The sequence below is a fragment of the Macaca mulatta genome, chromosome 11 (assembly GCF_049350105.2).
Source record: "Macaca mulatta isolate MMU2019108-1 chromosome 11, T2T-MMU8v2.0, whole genome shotgun sequence".
Classification (NCBI taxonomy): Eukaryota; Metazoa; Chordata; class Mammalia; order Primates; family Cercopithecidae; genus Macaca; species Macaca mulatta.
In genome coordinates this window covers 134,695,342-134,700,352 of record NC_133416.1, presented here as the reverse complement: position 1 = coordinate 134,700,352, position 5,011 = coordinate 134,695,342, and positions in this window count along the sequence as shown.

Sequence of the window (5,011 nt, the reverse complement as noted above, 5' to 3'; positions counted from 1 at the left end):
ATGGTTGTAAGTTTCCTGAGGCTTCCCCAGCCTTGCAGAACTGTGAGTCAATTAAACCTCTTTCCTTATTGAATTACCCAGTCTTGGGTATTTCTTTATCGAAGTGTGAGAATGGACTAATACAACTGGGAAATAAAACATTTCCATTATTCTCTTTATTGCAATATTAGCTTTATTGCAGTGGTTCAGAACCAAACCCAAAATATCTCTGAAACATGACTGAAACATTTCTCACTATGTGAGCCTATGTTGTGTAATGCTCTGTTTGGCAACCACCTAAAATCAAATTACACATCTCCAGGGCCTCCCTGTACACCTCCAATAACACTGTTCTAATATATTGAGTATAAAATCAATTTTATGCCACTAAAAACGTTTCACATAGGTAGGCTCAAGCAGAAATGTTTTTCATTGACAGAAACATTGCAATTACACACCATGACTTTCATTTTTTAATGGAGGCCTAATCCAGTAATGGCCAACGTAGACACGTTATACCAGAAGAGAAATATCGGTATCTACATCAATTGGCCTATTTATCAGTTATCTGTCTATCTCAGTTCATGAGTTCATGACTTCTTCTGCTATTTAGTCTAAATTGAAAGGCAAGAGATAAAACTATTTTGAATTATGGCTTTGAATACATTAGCTTCTTTTCAGAAACAATAGTGTTTGACGCATGAAAGGATGGGAAATACCAATATAGTATTTTAAAGTTTTCCATTAATTTTGCCCTAAAAATTAATCTTGATTCAACCTCAGTTTTCCCTTAGGTCCCAGATTGTCTTGGAAATCTTCTTGCTCACTATTTTATATTCAGGAGTTCTTAATTTTCAGTCATTTAAAAAAATATATTTTATTAATTTCATGTTGTCAATATATTTGTGTTATTATTTATGTGATATATTATTTAAGTTAACCTCTGTGAGTAATAAGAATATTCAAGAAGGAAATAATATTATCATGGTAAACTTACCATAAATAGAGGACAATTATGAAAATAAGTGTAATGAAATGGAACATTGCAATTCCATGCTGTTACCTGTATAAAGCCTTGAGCTTACGTGGGCCTCCTTTCTCTTAAAAAGGCTGAAAGTGTTAGACGTTACAGGCTCTAAAAACAAATAGATTTTTCTCTGTGATGCCATCTGAAGAGCCCAAAAACAATTGGAAAGGAAACGAGTTAGTCACTATGGTATTTAAATTTATTTGATTTCTTTGATTTCCTTTACATAACACTGAGCCATCTGTCTCATCATGGAAAATGATCTCATTTCCTCCCTGAGAGGGCTGCTTTGTTGCTGAATCTCTTGGAAGGCCACCCCCAGCCATTCATTATTTTGTTCTGGCATCTGATGGGCAGCATATTGTCCCCTATCCAGACTCAAGGCACAGATCCTGATTGGTTCAGGTCAGTCACAGAAATGCTGTGAGGATATGCCCATTTTACATAAGCCTGTGATTGGTTTGGTCTGGGTCACGCGACTTGCCTCTGGCCATTGAGACCTAAGACTACATCTTATGGGGATTTAAGGGAAACGCTGTCCTCCTTCATACAAATAATATTAAGCCAGAATGGCCTCTTTTTGTCCCTTTCTTCTCATCCTGCTCTGGGGGCTGTCCAGTGACAATGTGGTATGTAACACTATGAGGGCCATCTCCCAATTATAAAATAACCATACTGCAGATAAAAAGATAAATATGTTAAATATGTGGGTTCTTCAGGACCAACTATCATTGAGTGTAGCCCAAACTGATGACAATAAATAACAAGAAAGTCCTCATCCTTTAAGGGACCATTAGCTAAATTTTCTGTTATTGTAGCCAACCGCATTCATTACTGATAATGCTGCTTTACCTTTTCCTGCTTAAGTCTTGGGTATTCCAAACCTTTAGCTTTTATTCATTTTCTATCCACTACAAGATTCAATCTCTTTCCTAGGCTTATATTAATCTCAACCACCTATTTAGAATCTGCTCAAAATATAAGTCTAAGAATCATTAGCCTGGGGAGTTTTTCATGGACTTGAATATTCTTGGAATTCACTCTGGTTTAAAAAAAAAAAAAGAAGAGACAAAAACAAGACAAGAGTAACAAAATACTGTAGCATCTGTGTAGACCAAGAGATGAAGGAATGCAAAGTAAATTTCAAAGTACGTTTGTCTTATTCATTAGTTCATTAAATATTTAATAAGCATCTACTACTTGCTCAGTATGCAATAGTGAACTAGGCAACAGAATCCTAATTGTTGTTGGGATTATAATTATCATGACTGCTCATGTTTTCTGTTGTCATTGCACCCTGAAACTCTTCAAGGCATTGACTTTTTGATATTCTGCTGCTCAGAAAACATGTTTTTCACTATGGAAATGCAGAATGTTGTCAGACCTCGGGCTGAGTTCTGGCTTTCAGGGGACAGAAGAAGTAGCAAGTATGAAGACAAAAAACTACAATGCTTCCTTTGTTCCTGTTGGTTCAACGCATGAGCTTTTGTTTCCTTCCTAGATATGAGATTTTTTTTTTGGCGTTGGTTTATTTCTAAACTTAAGAATGGCTCACTAGTGTGTTAAGAGTTGCATGGTGGTAAACAATCCACTGGTGTTTGTGGTTTAAAGAGGTTGGAGGCTGGGACAGGCATGGCATAATCCCAGCACTTTGGGAGGACGAGGTGAGCGGATCTCTTGAGTACAAGAGTTTGAGACCAGACTAAGCAACATAGGCAAACCCTGCTTGTATGAAAAATAAAACAAAATAGAATAAAAGGTGGAAAATAATGGAAACTTTCAGCAACAAATGAATGAATAAACAAAATGTGGCAAATTCACACAATGAAATATTATTTGACAAAAAATGAACTACTGATACATGCTACTACAACATGGAGGAATATTGAAAATTGTGCAAAATAAAGCCAGTCACCAAATAGCACTTATTGCACCATTCTATTTATATGAAAGGTTGAGAATAGGAAAATCCATAGAAACAGAAAACAAATTGATGGTTGACAGGGGTTAGGAGTGGGGGGAAAAAGGAATGACTGCTAGTAAGTATAGAGATGTTTAGAGTAATAAAAAGTTCTGAAACTAGACAGTGATAATGATTGCACAAAATTGTGAATGTACATAGTGCCACTAAATTGTCTCTTTTAAATAGTTAAATTTGTCAATATGTTATATATATTTTAGCACGATTAAAAAAGGAAATGAAATTGGAAATTTGTCCTTAGACTTAATTTTTTTCTTTCTTTTCGAGTGTCAGTTTCCACTGCTAATGAGCACAGCAAGTTAGCACACTGGCCACATTGGAAGAGTCCATGTCCCAAGCTTAAATGGTCACTGTCAAGACTAAATGCTTACTCAGGCTAGGTTTTAGTTCTAGATTAGACTATGGTAGAGGGAAGCAGTTTTTCCACACATTCCAATTTGAAAAGCAGCAACAAGATTTGAACATTTATCCGGGTGTCAAGGAAAGAAAGTAAATACGGATCTTGAACAGCTTTTAAAACATTACTCTGACAGCTTTACTATTTTTATTTAGTGACCCCAGAAGTGAAGGTCTATATTGGGTTTGGATTAAATTGTCATAGAAGAGGGCAGTTCTCATGCTATAATCAAAGGATAGATTCTGATGAATTTGAGGTCCTTAAAGTTTCCTTTTTAAATTTTTAAATTTAATTCGTTTATTTTAACAAATCCAAGATGCAAAGATTGGAGAGAAACATACAGAAAAAATAAATCCCATGTGAAAATCATTGAGAATGGGAAGGTTTTTGTCATTCAATGGATCATTTATAAAACTGCTATGTTTGTTTGGCTGCTATGGTGTGACAGGCAGACATTTCCTTTATTTCTTTAATTTCCTTAGAGTTCAGGAGAGATTCTGCCACTCAAAGCTAGAAATGAGTAACACACTAACAACAAAACAAAAGTGAAGATATGAACTGAAAATATTCTGGCCTCACACAATAACTCTATATATCAAGTTAAATGTATTTAACTCAGAAAAAGAAAAATTCCACCTGTGTGAGATGTACAAAATAAAAGCACATGAAACAGCTGAAATGCAGTAAAAGAGATTGATGATTCAGATGCCGGAGCTTCTGGGTTTAAGGTTTAAATATGTAAGACTCCTAGGGATATCAACAAATTGAAATAGATTGATATCTCCTCCTCACAGAAAGTGGGATATGTCCAAAGTTCCGTAGTTAATTTATAACCAATGTTAACAGAGATCTTTAGTCACTTACTCTTTAGGGTTGTAGAGCCAATTGCTAAATTGATATGTGCTCCCGAGGGCCATTTTGAGGACATTTGGTGAGCATTACGATACTACCAATAATGTTTCCTGTCTCATCCACAAAAGCAATTAAAGGAGACAGCTGACACTGAGACGTCTCACATCTGTCTAATCACATTCACTCTAATGTGATGGCCCCAATTTGGCTATCAAACATGAACAGATAACTACAAATTGAATTTAAATCTGATTTTTGCCTAAGAGAAAGCTGAAGAAGAAAATGCTCACAAGGCACTGGCTAAGATAGCATATCCCATTTCTGTGAGGTGCAAAGAATGTGTTAGGCCTTGTAAGTTGAAAAAAAATAGGTAAACTGTCACAGGAAGCCTACTTAAATATATCAATATGCTGTGCATATTTTAACACAATAAAAAAGAGACATGAAATTGGAAATTTCCCCATATGCTACCAAACACTCAAAAGGCCCACTGCCCAACGCACATAGAGGCAGTAACATGGCACCAGCTTTGGGCAAAAGAGAAGCTTTATTGCAAGTTGACTGGGAAGGAGACAGAAGGAAACACTCAAATCTGTCTTCTGGAGCTGGAGATTGGGTCAAGTTTTATAAGCATGAGGTAATGATGTGTGGTCTGATTGGATGTTGTGATGAGGTGATGCCAGGAAGCATGGTCTGACTGGATCCTGCCATGGAGTGACAATCAGGGCTCTATCTGATTGGATCCTGGACCCTGCCATGCTGTGTCCTCTTCTTA